Source organism: Homalodisca vitripennis, chromosome 2 (assembly GCF_021130785.1).
Source record: "Homalodisca vitripennis isolate AUS2020 chromosome 2, UT_GWSS_2.1, whole genome shotgun sequence".
Lineage (NCBI taxonomy): Eukaryota > Metazoa > Arthropoda > Insecta > Hemiptera > Cicadellidae > Homalodisca > Homalodisca vitripennis.
Genome location: NC_060208.1, coordinates 54,155,770 through 54,172,936, shown reverse-complemented (window position 1 = coordinate 54,172,936; position 17,167 = coordinate 54,155,770). Strand labels below are relative to the sequence as shown.

At 33.8% G+C, this 17,167-nt stretch overlaps 1 protein-coding gene across 1 annotated transcript in view; it reads left to right on the top strand.

The window, feature by feature from the left end:
• Positions 1-8,730: 8,730 nt before the first annotated feature.
• The window catches only part of LOC124353958 (trinucleotide repeat-containing gene 18 protein), a 139,821-nt gene continuing 131,384 nt past the window's right edge, over positions 8,731-17,167 (top strand). The window contains exon 1 of the mRNA XM_046804043.1: positions 8,731-8,745. The gene's annotated coding sequence lies outside the window, so the exon portion shown is untranslated. The remainder of the gene's footprint in view (positions 8,746-17,167) is intronic.

The following is a 17,167-nucleotide window of genomic DNA, read 5'->3' as shown; positions in this document are numbered from 1 at the left end:
CTGTAGCTGGCAATACATTGAGTAGTAGACGTCGTAGTAGTGTATTCTGTACATACTGCAACACACTGGAGTTATATACAATATTGTGGCGATACTAATCTGTTCTGTTACGTGCTCGAGCGCGGCTGTAGCTGGCCAATACATTGAGTGTAGACGTAGTAGTTAGTATTTCTGTACATACCTGCAAACACACTGGAGTATACTACAGTATTGTGGCGATTCTATCTGTTCTGTTACGTGCTCGAGCGCGGCTGTAGCTGGCAATACATTGAGTGTAGACGTAGTAGTAGTATTCTGTACATACTGCAACACACTGTTGTATACTACAGTATTGTGGCGATACTGTATGTGCTCGAGCGCGGCTGTAGCTGGCAATACATTGAGTGTAGACGTAGTAGTAGTATTCTGTACATACTGCAACACACTGTTGTATTCTACAGTATTGTGGCGATACTGTGAATGTGCTCGACGCGGCTGAGCTGGCAATACATTGATCTGCGTATGCTTGTGTGAACGTATTCTGTACATATTAAAACACTGAATTCCCTAAAACCTAATGTGTTACTAAAAAAGACTAATTCAATATTTGACGTATCTGAATGTGTGAATAAAATTTTAACAGAAGTTGTATGTAAAACTAATTTTGTGTTATATAATCAAAATAGCTAATTGTTTTAGTTTAGTTAGTGGAAATGTCTAGGATGGAGAATTTTAACTAAAACTAAACATAAGCAGTTAACTCTGAGAGGAGTTGTTTAATTTCATAAATATTGTTAACTCAGTTAATTATTGGAATATCTCCTGTTATTCCTAATAAAAACCGCGTTCTACTATCTCGAGAATAACACTTAATATTGTGGAGGGAGACTCAGTTAATCTTGGAATGCACTGGCGGGATTATTGCTGTTACAATTAACGCGTTTACTATCATAACACTTAACCCCAACGCATCTTCAGCACCGCGGATTTTGCTGTTACCAATACGGTATTCAAAATTGTAAATTTTCAATTCTAAAGGACATTAAAGCCTTTCGTTCGTTTTTAAAAACTGAATTTAACTTTTCGATAGCTGGTTATCTACCCTTCTCTCTATGTATATATGCATTTCCTGTAACATTCAAGAACGTAAGCAATTGAGAAAACATGATCACGTAAGTGATAGCTGACAACAAAAAGTTCCGTATGTTAGTAATACAGGGTTTAACTCAGTCCACTACGATTTGCGCTAAACTCAACATTAACGTTGAATTCACCCTTTTCCACCATAGCTACGTTATGGGTAAAAAACGTGGTTTATCCACCGCGCTTTGTGATCGTGCCTAAAACCTTGGTAGTGTACTCATTTTTGCACGTGATGGGACAGTGAGAGTACCTCTTCACTGATATTACACTATATTTTACAGTCTACGTGTCTAATGTTGAAACGAAGAAGAGTTTGTTTTGAACTCGTTGTCGCCGACTTGTTGTAGATTCCAGCAATGAACACTACACTACATAGCACGTAGTATTCGTTTTGTGTACTCCTAATAGGATAAAATAAATATTTTTTTATATTTCTTATCAGTAGAAATAGTTTTCTAAAAACCTGTTACCAAAATTCACTTGTAAAAATCTAAACAAATCAAAAGAAACTATTGCACTATCTTAACCTTATGTTTTAAAATCAAGCGTATCATAATCCTGATATTACCCTTTGACAATTCACAAAACACGTGACGTGGTTTCTGGAAACTTCCCCGTCCTTAACAAAATATTTTACGAGAAAGTTTACGTTACTATGCTTCTTTACTTTTGTTTGTGTTTGTTACATGATTGGTTTACCAATAAAGTATATTCTTTACGGCTTTTTGAATATAATTTATTTTATATATATATATATATATATATATATATAAATATATATATATATATTATATATATATATATATATAGGACTTATGTGATGTGATTAATTTTAACCATGCATTAACGTGTGTAAAAAATGTATTTGTTATAGTTTTTAATTTAAGTAATGTCATATATTACGGGGTTTTGAGGTTTCAATGTTTTAAAAGCAAATCTAGAATGTTAATTTTTAGAACGATTTACAAAACATATTGATATAGTAGCCGTTGTAAATGTTATTATATTGTTGTTTATTTTTCTTTTTTTTTTCTGGGGATTCATATTATTCTTTATCCTAGTTAAATTCAAAACATTTTTCCGGAGAGGGGCTGGGTTCCTGTCATATCTTTCCGGGACACATAAAGAAACATTCTTATGCTAATGAACCACGTTACAAGGCATTGCCTGCACAATATATGGAGTTGTAAACAGCAGTTAATGTGAATTTATAGTTTATAAAGTTGGTATTGTACGTGTACTTCCATAGGAAATGTTTTTGGTATTCTAATTTTTGTGATGCCACCAGGATTGTTTTTCGAAAAAAGAAATACAACAACATGTCTTTCGAGACCGGGAATCTGATTTTTTCTCAGTTTAATCACTACTAAACATTTAGCAAAGACTACAAAAAATTAGACTAGAGTGAATACCAAAACATGCCATAGAAGTAAAAACATCTACTAGTTAAATAACAAACTTAAAATAAAGAAAACCAATCACAGTACGGCTGTCCGCAACAACCAAATTTTTTTATTTACTACCTTTAGTTTAACACAAGGAAAAACCTTTCATTGTCAAAAATAATTTTGTTCTGTAAAGATCGCCAACTTTATTATTAGTTTGATAATTTTATTTCATTGATTTGATTAGTTTTGGTTTATAAATTTACCAATCCTACATTAAAGAGTGCAACATTTAAATTAACCTAATTTCGTTTAAGGTTATATGAACATAAATTATTAATAAACATATTCAAAGGTGTAAAAAACGCGAATATTACAAAAAGGGTTTTTTTTTTGCTTTTTTATTAGGCTGAGTAACTGACACATTGACTGACTGATTAAACTTGCATTTTACAACTAATACGGGTTTAGGGTGGTACTGAATACATATAAAAATTTCACTCATTTGTATGCAGTAGCATGTTCAAAGAGGAACATCAACTGTAGTGTTTCTTGGCATTTAACAATGGCCCACAGAATAAAAAACAAATTTAATAGCCGATGTAATGCCATGGGATTAATAATAGCGTAGGGACTGTAGCATTTCCAACCTGGGATTTAGTCAAGGGCCAGTGCTCTCCCAACCATCGAATTGCAAAGCCAAACATTTCTCTCCGCCTTGAACTTTATCCATCGCAAATAACAGAATTAGGTTAATGACACTAGTGCAGCCGTAGCTCCTTGTAACAACCACTGACAACGGAAGAAACTCAAGAATTGATGTAACTCCAAACATAATTAGTTTTAGATCTCTATCAGCGAACGACATTTACTTGAACTCTGAATCATCGGTTGTATGCCCTTTCCATAAATCGATTTAGACAGGGAAAATCGATAGATAGCTACACGGCTTATGCATACAGAGGGACTGTGGGATAGTGGTTATTAGGTTCTATATTGTAACACCGATTCTAAACGAGTCTGTTGTAGATTATTTTTTGATGATTTGATTAACTTTCTGACTTGTTTCGATAGTATAAGAAACATCTGAAAATTTTAATTAATTGATACGGTTTACATCAGGAACGTTTTAATTTCGTTTTGATATTGACAGTATTTAATCTTGTACAACATTAATATGTCTGTTTTGTGGTGTCCATTAACGATTACAATTTCGATCCAAACGCGCAGTTCAGTCCTTCTTTCCCACAATCCACAGAGTAATCAATGTTACATCATATAGGGGCCTACTGTATTATCTTTTACTGAGTGAGTCAGCCAAGCCTATCGCTCTAAAAATATAATTTCTCTCTGTCTATCCGCACGACATCTCGAGAACGAACTAACCTGTGTACTTGAAAATTCTGCATGAAGCTTTATTTCTATACAAGCAACATCGAATTAGATGATGATGCTTGTCACTGGATTTTGACTGAGTGCTAGAGTAGACTTCACCAAAGTAATCCCATGACGTTACAGGCATTGTTGCCAAATCGCCGCTGGACCACAAGCTGTTTCCGTTATGGCGTGGCTTTTGCTTTCCTACGCTTAATTTACATGTTGCCTGTAAAAATGATGAATAAAATTAAATGTGCTTTTATTTGTTTACGATAAGAACTGATGATGTTGAGGCGGATCAGTAGTTTGTCCATATACGTAAAACTGGCAACAATGTAAGGCGCGGGGTGTAGGGAGGGTTCCGATTGTACCAAACCACTTTGGACTATTTTCGTGCGGTCTGCTCTAGTGAACATTTTAATGCTGATCTTACGGGTAACTATAATGGCAACGAAAAAATAGCAGATTTAATAAATCTTTAAACATAATAAGTATTTTATGATTATTTAACAAGTGATTTAATAAAATTATAGATTTTACTACAACCTCAGCAAAACCTGTTACGTAAGAAGTTACTTGAACCTTTGTTTTTATTAAATGAAATACTACCATTTATACAGATTCTCTTACTGTATTCTTGTTCCTAATCTGCATTTCCTGGTCTATTGTATTATTTTACCAAATGAAATAAAATATTCAATGTATAATTTTAGTGTTCTTATTCCTAATATTTATTATTTGACGATTTCTGATTAAACTAGTGAAGGATTCAGTACGTTTAGAAATCTGTTCAGTTCTATTGGTTCCTAATATGTTTTTATCCAATGTTTCTTAATTTATTAAATTACATATTCAATTGCTTATAGATTCTCCTACGGTTATCTTGTGTACCAATCTAAATTCTTTTCTGATTAAATGAAATATTCATTACGTGCAAAGTCCTCTTGGTAGTACACGTATTTCTGATAGTTTTAATGTACCTTATAATTTTAAATTAGTTATATAAGATTCGAGAATATATTATTTTAGAGCAGTAACCTATAACTAGTTTGTATTCCAGTAACGGTCCATTAGGAAGCACGGATGTGGAGAAATCGAAATTTAGTTATCACTTTCTCTAATAGCGTGCACTCTCCATCTAAGATTGACTTGCTTCCATCAGAATACCATGTTGCCAGAGTTATTTTGCACACAAATAAAAAAGTGTGATGGTGTATTTTATGAGGGAAAACTTATGTAATTTTGAAAAAGTTTTGTTTTTAAATATATTTTTAACTTTTATCATTTGTTTATGGTATTTGCTAATTTTTATCGTGACACTAGCTATTTTATTTATTTGCAAAAACGTGGACGGACAAATTACGTGTCTTTGAAGAATGAAATAAGTAGCAAAACCTTACATCAGTATTATAATATACATTTTTATCACAATACGAATGGGTTGTACTTATCCTCAGTGTTTTAGTTGTACGGTATAAGTTCCACACCAATGTATCTTGCTATGGCATTCGGGAGTGTGCATATCGAGGGCACATGTGTAGTTGATTACTGTAACAATATATTTCCAAAGTTGACACAGAATATGTTGACACAAACATTATACACAGATTCAACAGCCGGCGGAACGTTAGTAATCCTACTTGACGGCAGCCGTGGGCGACGAGTTGTCTCTTCTCCGGGCATCTTGGCAGCAATAATTAGCCCTGGTTCGAGAGGCCGAGTGTGGGGGACTGGGTAAATGGACCAAAATGAAGGGACAGGAGACCAGGAGCCAGTAGTAGAAGCGCGTAGGATCCAAAAACGTGAAAGACGTTGGCGACCAAATAGCGAATGGCGGTCCGGCCTCTGATCTTTTAGCCGAACTGCCCGAATGGAAGACATCATGGCCGACTCGTGCGTTATTCTCCTATCCCTGAGCGTAAATACATTATATGTCATCTCACTTTTGTGGAATTTTCTTATTTAAAAAGTACAAAAATTGTGACAGAAAATTGCTCTTTCTGTTAGCAAAACTAGCGTTTTATTATAAATACAATATAAATGATTCATGTCTGTACCTCAATGTCTGTTAACTGAGCCTATGCCGTTACTTTACTTACTTTTTTTAGCTGTAACTGTAATGGGAGCTAGGACATCATTTATGTATGCGTGAGTGTGTTAAGTGTCTCCTATCTGAGTTATATATGATAAATACATTATCGGCATGTACACCTTTTCAACATTGCCTATGTGGTAATTTTCTTATTTAAAAAGTTACAATACTTGAAAATTATAGTATATATTTCTATAAGGCAATTCGTTTTTGGAAATTAAGTTTTGAAAAATGAAAATTGAAATTGATTCAGAATAGCTTTACAAACATTGTTCTAGCATGTTACCAAGCTATCTAACAGTTGGGTGGATTGCTGAACCACAACAAGTTTATAACAGTTTCCTTTTTACATCACCGTGTTTTGCAACATTAAAAAATATTGCTGGAATCCATAAAGCTTATATATTTTTAGTGATGTTATTTTACTTGCGGTTGTGGATTATTTTGTGTACGTTGGTTCACTACCGCCCAGTACACAACCTGCTGATAGGTATTGCACCTGATGATACAAAAGCCTATCTCATGTGTGCGACTTTAACGACAGTTCGCTATCTGACCTCTGGGCATCACCATCTGACGTCGACAGAAACTAGAAACTATCTTGTGTAAAAGTATACTTTGTGTTATGCACCAAGACAATGACTTTTAAAATTTAGAAATTTGGATTTGGATATAGTTGTTGAGACGAAAATATCGTCAATAACAGTTATTTTTCTTATGAATATTTGGAATCACGGCGTATTTGTAAATCGTGCGATGTGGCGAGTATACAATTTAGATTTCTCACCAATGGATATCATGTTTTTTATTCGAAGTCTATTATGAGCGTTTGGTCTAAATTTGATAAGACTGACGATGTTTGAACAGTGACATTGAAATAAATTCGTGCTATGGATTGTATTTTAAGTAAGAACAAGTTTTTTCCATGGTCAATCTTTATAGATGTCGAGAGTTTATCATAATGTTTGGAATAGTCTAAGTCAATAGCTTATATGGAACATGGATTGAACACTTCTTAGATCGGTTCCATTGAGAGGGTTAATTGGACTAAAAAAATTACTTTTTCCGTGAGTTAAACCGGCTGTGGTCTTTGCTTATTTGTATGTTCCAGAAAAGAATTACTTAAATTCGAAGTTAGATATGTTTATAAAACTACTAGTACTGCCCTAGGACCACAGTATAAATTGAAGAAAATAAAACTTTTTTAGAAACAATTACTCTACTAATTGATGCATTTATTAGTACGTACTTAGTAAGTTTGCACACCTTGTATTATGTAACCTTAAACATAATATCGTATTACTTTCTGGTTAAAATCATGTCACGAGTGTATTGTACTTACCTAGTGATTGAACATGATATCTACCATCGGGATTATTATCAATACGAGAAATATAAACTACGTATCTTGTACATGATCACTAAAATGATTTTAATTACATTGGTACAAATGTAAATTGTATCATGAACCAATATAACGTATTGTGGTTCCTTGGTTTCCATCTCAATGTTTCTTTCAGCAATATTTATTGTACCGCTCCAATAAAATCGGAGATAAATAACAAATTATTAATTGACATATAAAATGCCCCAAAGGAATGCGCTTACGGGCTTAATTAATTTTTCTCTTTTTAGATGGTTTAAAAGTGTGCTTCATTCAACCGTTTTTATTTTAGTAAAGAGGTTCAGTTCCATTTTGTATTTGTTTCTACTTACCATGTTATGTAAAGTACAGCATGTTTTTAAATAAACTATTCGGGTACAATATCGTTTAAAGCCCAAATCAGATTTTCTATATAATTAATTAGAGATATATGTTTCTGATTATGCTGAAGAAGTTCAAAGTTATTAAACATTTTCGTGTACCGAAAGTAATTGTATCAGTTTTTGTGTATGTCGAATAGTTTGTATAAAGCACTGTTGACCATTGAATTAGAATATCTTAATTGTAGTCCATTTGAAGTAAAATTAGAAGCATTGTCTGTCTATCTGTCAGTGGATAATTCTTGAAAGAAAGGTCGTACTTGATACTTGTACATAGGTTGACTTGGTAATTAACCATGTCTATCAAATATTTATCACGGTAACCAAGATAACGAAAAAAGTCGCAGAATTAAATTTTTTTAAGAAATTAATTGTATGTACTCTGAAAATTTGATGACATAACTTTAACAATGGTGTTATAATATGTGTTACTTGTTAGATAAAGTTACTTTGTTGGATTGTTTAGTTTCATAAAATTAGTCATCTGTTTGTTAATCCTGATAGTAACAAGAAAGCGTTCGTGTTAAACTTGTTCTTTGTTACACTAGTGAATCGGTTTACTGATTTACATGCAATAGTTTGTATAAGTTCGTTTCATGTTTGGACCATTGAATTAGAAAATTCTTATATTGTAAAATCTATTCATATAGTATCATATACCATTGTTTCTAAATCATTTAGTACAGTTAATGTATATTAAATGAGAATTATCTCTGGCAACTGAGTTTCCCTCGTCAGGAAAGGTCATATTTTAATTGTTCTTTCTCGAATAGTTGTATACATGTTGACCATTATTAGAAAATATTTAATTGTGACCAAAGTCTATTTGAGATGCTATTGTTTCTGATTGTTAAGAAACAGTGAAGATGGCTGTATCACGTCATCTAAACATTTCGTGTCACTGGCCAGGTGTTGAGCGACACTCGAATTCGCACCAGCGTGGTGAGGGCGATTAACCCCCGTTGTATAAAGCATGTTGACCATTGGAGTTCGAACTCGTTCCAGGTGGTCCAGCCGAAATGTAGAAAGCACTAACACATAATATGTTTTGAATTTTTGACTGAACAATTTTAACACATTTCTTCTCTACAAAGTAATCTATACAGTTTTAGTTGTGTATATATTCGAATAGTTTATAATCTATACTGTATGTTGTTCATCTGCTATAAACACTGGTGTCTAAAACAAGATGTTTAATTTATGTCTGAAGAAGTATACAAAGTTAGTTAAACATTTCGTAGGGCTACGAACCGTAATTTGTAAGATGAGTTTTACTGTATTTGGAATTGAAGTCTGTAGTAATATTAGAATCAGATTATCCATATTTATCTAGAACTATTTTTATTTCTATTTTTAAGCTTGTCCGGTAATTTTATTTAACCTAGTAATTTTTTAAGCTACAGAATTGGATATTAACATTGTGGTGTTGATGATAAAGTATTTGCAATAGAAATTGCGGTGAAGGCTCAGGTAGTCGCCTGCACGCAGATAATAGTTCACGAAGTTATGTAATGGCAAGTACCTAACATCCTACTCTTTGTGTATTGTGAAAATTAGTTGGCCTAGGTAGCATTACCATTTGAATAGAAAATAGTTGTACTAAAGTGTTAATTGTTCGATTCTTGACATATTAGAAACTAGGGAGCTGGCATGTTTCTGATTGTAGCCTGAAGCGTAAAGTTATTAAACATTTCGTGTTCCGAGATTTTATTTTTGTAATCTGTAAAGTTATTTGTTTTATTGTTCGAATAAGTTGTAGGTAACATGTTGACCATGAATTCTATAGAAAATATCTTAATTGTTTATTATTGTATATTGTTTCTGACTTGGGCTAAGAAGTTCTAAAGTTATTAAACATTGTCCCTGTTATACCGATAATAATTGTAACAGTCCGTTTTTGTGTATGTGTTCGAATAGTTGTATAAAGCAGCTACCATTGGGTTAATTAGAAATAAATTTTTATTGTAGTCTATTTGAGATATATTGTTTCTTGTATTGTGCTGAAGAAGTTCAAAGGATTATTAAACATTTCGTTGTACATAATAATCATGTAAAAGTTTTTGTGTATTGTCATAGTTGTATAAGCATATTTGATTCACACTTAATTAGAAAATTTCTATGCTTAATTGTGTGACAATTTGAGCCTATTGTTTCTGATTGTGCTGAAGTAAGTTCAAGTTATTACAACATTTCGTGTATTACATAATTGTAACAGTTTTTGTGTATTGTTCCCTACGACACCCTCCACCAATTGTATAAAAGCAACTGTTGACCATTGAATTAGAAAATGATCATCCCTTAATTGTAGTCGTATTTGAGATATATTGATCTGATTGTGCTGACGCCGCGAAGGCTTCAAAGTTATTAAACATTTCGTGTACGCCGTAATAATCCTGTAACCGTTTTTGTGTATTTGAGAAGGTTGTATAACACCGCACTGTTGACCATTGAATTAGAAAAATATATTTAAACTTGTAGTCTATTTGAGATATATTGTTTGACCTTGTGCTGAAGAAGTTCAAAGTTTATCAGTAGCTAATAATTGTAACAGTTTTTGTGATATTGTTCGATAGTTGTATAAAGCACTGTTGACCATTGAATTAGAAACGTTTCTTAATTGTAGTCTATTTGAGGTTTGTTTCTGATTGTGCTGAAGAAGTTCAAAGTTATTAAACATTTCGTTGAAGTAATTGTAAACAGTTTTTTGTGTATTGTTCGAATAGTTGGATATATAAGTGCATGTTTGACCATTGCATTAGAAAATATCTTAATTGTAGTCTATTTGAGATATATTGTTTCTGATTGTGCTGAAGAAGTTCAAATTATTAAACATTTTTTCCAAGGTCACAGATAAGTAATTGTATAGTTTTGTGTTATAGACACATTGTATGACAAACTATTTTTTAATTGAATGAAATTGTAATTGTAGTCATATTTGAGATTATTGTTTTGATTGTGCATGAAAGAAGATTCAAAGTTAATTAAACATTGTGTGCTTACACACAAGTAATTAATTGTCAGTTTTTGCGTTATTGTTCCAAACAATAGTTGTATAAAAAGAGGTCCTGTTCCAAAACCATTATTAGAAGGAATTGTATTAGTCTATGAGAATTATATTGATTTATGTTGTGCTGAAGAAGTTCAAAGTTATCCCAAACATTTAGTGATACAAAAGCGAAAGTAATTGTATCAGTTTTTGTTTATTGTTCGTGTTGTATAAGCACTGTTGACCATGGCGGTAATTAGATCAAATGTTGCTGTTTTGTTTGTGTTTCTCAGAATCTTTGTTGGTCTGTGTGTACGCTTTATCCACAGGAAGAAAGGTCCTAGGTACTTAAACTTGGTACATAGTTTCTCGTCTTGGTAAGGAAGATGCTAATTTGTTTTCACGGGAAAAGCAAAATGGAGTGTTGAAAATACATGTAAATTATATCGATATTTATAGAGAAAATTAAATTGTTATGGGAGTGCCGACACCCTGATCTTAAAAATCGTTATAAAACTTAGACGCCTTAAAGGAAATAGGAATATTGTGTAATTGTTTCTTCAGGAGGAATGTAAATTGTTAGATAAAAACATCAATTACCGAGTACAAAGAGAAATTATGTAATGATTGTTATTGATAGTAAACAGTCCAGTGGTAGACTTTCGTTTCCATTCTTGTTCTCTTGTTATCTCACTATTAAGTTTTGATACATGAAACCAAGTGGGAATATAGGCGGATTATCGAATACACAGGTAGATATGTTATTTATTTATTTTTATTTATTAGATATAAAATTTACATATATTTGTAGTTGCATTATTTATGTACTTAAATATTTATTGATATATACATACTAACTTTATTATCACTTAAAAATCAGTACTTTTGCTCAATGATTAACAAAATTTTATCGAAGGAACTTGTTATTATTAGATATGTATAATATTTATTAAATCAAAGTTAAAAAAATCATTGTTATGTTCCCAGTTGTTAAGAAACAGTGACTTGTTGCTCATCAGATTAACAAAATTTTAACTGCCATGTGTCACTGGCCTTGCTCAGGACATAAAATATTCGCAACCAGCGTGGTATTTCCATACCGCCTGGAGCCTAGATGATTTTCTTGCAGTACTGTTCCAGGTGGGTCCAGATTAAAAAACGACTGTAAAAGTTTGTTGATTTTTACTACGCCATCTTCTAGTTACCACTATCAATATGTTCTAATCTACTGTTATTATTATATTTATTTTTCGACAAGTTTATATCTATACTGTATTGGTGTTCATGCATGCTATAAACTTTAAACTTTTCTGGTGTACTAAACAGATTGTAATTGCGAAACAGTTCAGTTAATGTAGGGCTAAAAGCACACATTTATACTATCTTCGAGCACGGTGAAATTACTGGTAATTCAGACACTGATTCAGATTGACCCATATCTTATCTAGAACTTATATGTTTATTTCTGGTTTTAAGCTTTGTCCGGTAAAACATAAGGACTTTCTTTTTTTAAGCTACGTTTTTTTGGCAAATTTTGATTTGCTTAACTAATATTTGCAAATAGAAATTGCTGTAAAAACAGTCCATCACGCACGCACGCACGTCACAACTCAACGTTGCATCGCAGTTAACATTATAATGTAGGGGTGTACAACAGCAAAAAGAACTACACTGATCCAGTTGTGTTATGGGTTAAAAAATTCACTGCCACTGAATGTAGGTTACTCATTACAATGTTGCTTTCCGTCCATTGCATGAACCTATGCAATGTGAAAGTGGCACGCACTCATCGCTATAGCCTGGCACCTGCCTCTGGTACTTGTATAGGTTGTACATTGTACAAATATTATAATTATTGATAGTGTTTAAAATTTTATTTTTGAAGTTATATTTATATATTTTTATGCAGTTTTTAATACATATTCTTTACTTTACAGGAAATTTGATTCTTGTCCTCCAGAACCGAAGACATATTTTAACAGCGTCCATCAGAGTACAAGTTAATACTTATACCTAACTAACCAGCTATCTAATTTGCAGGCTCAAAAGGAACATTGGTTTCTCAATACCCATATAATCTTTTCAGTTGATAATTCTACCACACCATCATTTGAGGGTTGATAACCATTCTAGTGAGATTCTGCAGAAGTTTGGATCAGGAATGCTACATATTCTTCACATATATAAAATTTAAAAGCAGCAAGGATTCTCTGTACAAAATCAGATTTTGATACACTTATAACTTTCTATGCTCAAATGTGACAATTATTCTTCTACAGTGCTACTGTAATTGTATACATTCGATCACAAAATACTTTAGGAGAATAGACCATACATAATTCATCGAAACTCTAAGATGTAATTTGTGAACCGTTCCCTTCATTTTCGATCCTCCAGTTTCCACTAGTTCTACAGATACAAACCCACTGAGTCCAAACGGCGCTCGCGGTACCGCAAGTTACGACTTAGCGTTGAAGGTCCTACTCAAATCCTAGGTGGCATACAACCTTATCACGACCGGCCGTAAACCTACGAGATACCGACGTCGCCGACGCCGCGACGCATGTACCACTCAGAGATGACAACTTGGACGCGGATAACAACAGATCCTCGCAAGGCCTTCCATTGGCGTGTCAGATACATTTGAGAAAAACACCGCCGGGACTTGGAAAAAAAATCAGTTTATTTTAACAGCTACCTATTAATAATGTTTGACTTGTTACCTTGAAAGTTTTCGAGATTTATCGTAGGCTGGAATTATTACTTGATAGTTGCCTGTTTGGATATACGAAAGATACTGCCAGATCTGATTGTACAATTGCACCAAAGGCAAAAATTTAAACGATTCGCCAACAAGAGTTTCGAATTCCTTTTTTTTATTTCTGTATACCAGGAATTTAATGTTTAACAATATTAAGTACGTAAAGTATTTTTCCGGATGTTTCACGTATGGTCATTCTATAAAAAACTGATTGGCATGCATGTTCAAAATTTCTCCATAATACCTCTATGAGTGGGGTTTATAGAACTATCCGCCAGTCGGAATTTGTAAGGAACGCGTTTTTCCAAGGTCACAGATGCTTCTTTGGTTAAAGTTATAGACACGTTTTTTGAACAAACTATTTTTTTAATGAAAATTGTAAGGAAAAATTATTTTTACCAGCTGCGATTTAAATAATTAAGAATTTTGCTTAGCTTACACACAAAATGAATTTCGAGCTCGCGTTATCTAAAACTCTTTCCAAACAAATTGATGATTTTAGTTCATAATGCCGACAGAGTCAACAATTAGTTCCAAAAACTTGCAAGATTTGGAGAAGGAATTGGTTAGCTATGAGACCTTATGAGATCATTATGAAACCAATCAAACGTTCTTATCTTGTATATCGGTGGTAGTGGGGTTTAACCAAATAACCCCAGGTGGGGCTCCATGGTTACGTCCTTGGAAAGGGTTAGGATCAGGGATAGTTAGATAAGGTCAAATATTATAAACGGCTTGTTAAAATGTATACTGGTATTCTAGGATTACTTTATAGTGTAGTTTGTGTGCTAAACTCATCGATGTTGTCGGAAATGTTACGATTTCGTAATGCTGAACACATGTTTATCAATACTATAAGAAATCACTCGATGTTTCTCTGATTTTCTACAATTCGTAATTGTCGGAGTATTGGATTTCGGAGCTCTCTGGATTACGAGCCTTCTTTCATTTATAACAATAGCGCATATACATTCACATCTATTGAATTTGCACATATAATCTGCAATCTGAACCCTTGGAGTTCGATTCATATTTGTCGTACACGTCATTATCTGAAAGCGTGAACATTTTCTTTATACAGAGGCAGTAACAATGTAACAACAATGGCTGCGCTTGATAAAAGATATCTCAAAAGTCCCATTCGAGCCTAATCGCCTATCAAAAGAACAACTTTGAACACATTCGGTTTTGGCAAATACTGTCAAATTCACTCTGTTGCTACAGAGCTATTGAAATATGATAAACTTTCGAACTCACGTTTAAAATCATTACATGTTATTTTTGTAAATCATACGGCACGACGTAAAAAGGTGAATTTGTGATGAAAGTTACATTGTAATGATCAATGGTACAGCCAAAAATATTTTATAGCGATTTTGTTTAGGAGTGGCGTGTCAGACGTAAAAGCGTAGTAATTGATGAGGTTGATTAATCATAGTGCACCCTTGACTGTAAGGTGTTATATAAAAAACTTTACGCAAGAGATATAGGGTACAGCCAAAAATTATTTTATAGCTGATTCTTTTTTTGAGGAGTGAATGTGTAGATTTTTAAGAATAACAAAAGTTGATGCCAATTCATAGTAACCTTTTAATCCTTACAATAATTTCGTTTCTATTGTATGTAACATATTGCATGGTGTCTTCATTCATGAAGGATTTTTCCATTACGTTAAGGATTATGAAGGTATTTTTTCCTGGTTCTGGGATTTATTGCTAATTTTTTGAAGAATAAAGATCTTTTTGCTTTAAGCCAAACGTTCGGACCAATGTTTTTGTTTATTTCTTTATACATCCTACTGGCCCCAGATGAGTAATTTCGTGTTTCTAAAATTTTATGTAAACAATTATTGCAATTGGTGTCTTCATTACTTGTTGCTTATTGGGGCGTGGAATTTTGTGCACCGTCATTACGCATGCTGGGGTTTAAAAATTTATTCGCTAATCTGAAGGGTCAACCTGTTTCTGTTATTCACAATATATTCTTTTCTTTCTAAATCCATTAGAGACTGATTCCAGCAAGCGGATGTAAATGGCCGGAGCTGTCTATCCTCAACAGCCGTTCTCGGAATTTGGCTACATCATTGTGCGTATAAATAGTTCAATAATGCGACATCCGTTGTGAACTGCAGTTCAGACTCGGTGAGAGAGATTGTTTTGTTGGGGCTCGGTTCCACTATGGTGGAAATTTGGTTCAAGCGTACGTAAACTGGAGGCCTACGGTGGTTCTATTGGTCGTAATACTACGCATAAGTTAATACCGTTGACTTGTTCTCTGGCCAAACCTACAAGGTGGAATGATTACCTCATCAGACGGTCATATGTGGCAACATTGTCGATGTTTATATGTAACTGCATGTTTGTGACATAATCCCAAAGGTGCAGTAGGTACCTGTTGTTGTTACTTGAAGCTCAATATATTCTTTTCTTTCTTAAATGCATCATCACTCTCTGACAGGCTATTTCCAAGCAAGCGGATGAAACACGTGGCGGGGCCCGTACGCCTTCTCAAGTTCTCGGAATGTGCGCTTTGGGACCCCACAGTTGTGTTCTTGTGACGTGTTCACATCACAGTGTTTGACAGGCAAGGTGCAGTTCAGACTCGGTGAGAGGAGAGGAAGGTGTGAAATGTCCACCTATTCGAGATTTTTCAAGCGAGCGGTAATACTATACAACAAGGCCCTAGGCGGTGTTCTAAGCTGTGAAGATACCCCACAGTTAAGTTGTTTTAGGTTGATATGTCCCATCTCTCTGGCCACAAACTTAGGCAAGAGATTGAAATGACTTTACCCTTATAGCGTAATACTATACACAGACGGTCCTAGAGACAGTGATACGTAGCGTGAGTTGGGACCCACAGTTGGTTGTTGTACTTTACGCAACAGGTCACATTATGACAGGGTCAACTTAGCAAGAGGTTTGAAATGACTGTATTACAACGGTAATACTATACGTGTGATACGTAGCGTGAGGTTGGACCCCGCAGTTGGTTGTTTGTACTGCATTATGCAACAGTCACGTTCTGACAGGCACACAACTTAGCAAGAGGTTGAAGTGACTGAACCCTTACAACGGTAATACTATACAACAAGTCCTAGAGAAGTGATACGTAGCGTGAGGTTGGGACCCCACAGTTGCTTGTACTTTACACATTCACATTCTGACAGGCACAACTTAGCAAGAGGTTGAAATGACTTTACCCTTACAACGGTAATACTATACAACAAGTCCTAGAGAAGTGATACGTAGCGTTAGGTTGGGACCCCACAGTTGGTTGTTGTACTTTACGCAACATCACATTCTGACAGGCACAACCTAGCAAGAGGTTGAAGTGTTTGTTTGTGTGTTGGTCAATTGCGCGTAAACTGCAATACACACGTGTTTTATAACGCATAGCTGTTTATATTAGATTATCATTAACATCATCGCTGCAGGATACTGTAAAAGTTATCTGCATTAAAACTAACTTATTATTTAGTAAACTCTTTTACTACAATCTCTTATTGATGCAACTGTTGTAAAATAAGGGTGTTAAAGATTCGTGTGTAGCATGCTTATTGGATACTACAGAAGACAATTTCCATGGTATATTTCTTACAAGAATGTAATACGTATGTTTTTTAACATTATTTAATGTTTTAATTTTGTTTAATTTGTTCAAACATTTTGTATTGTTTCTAC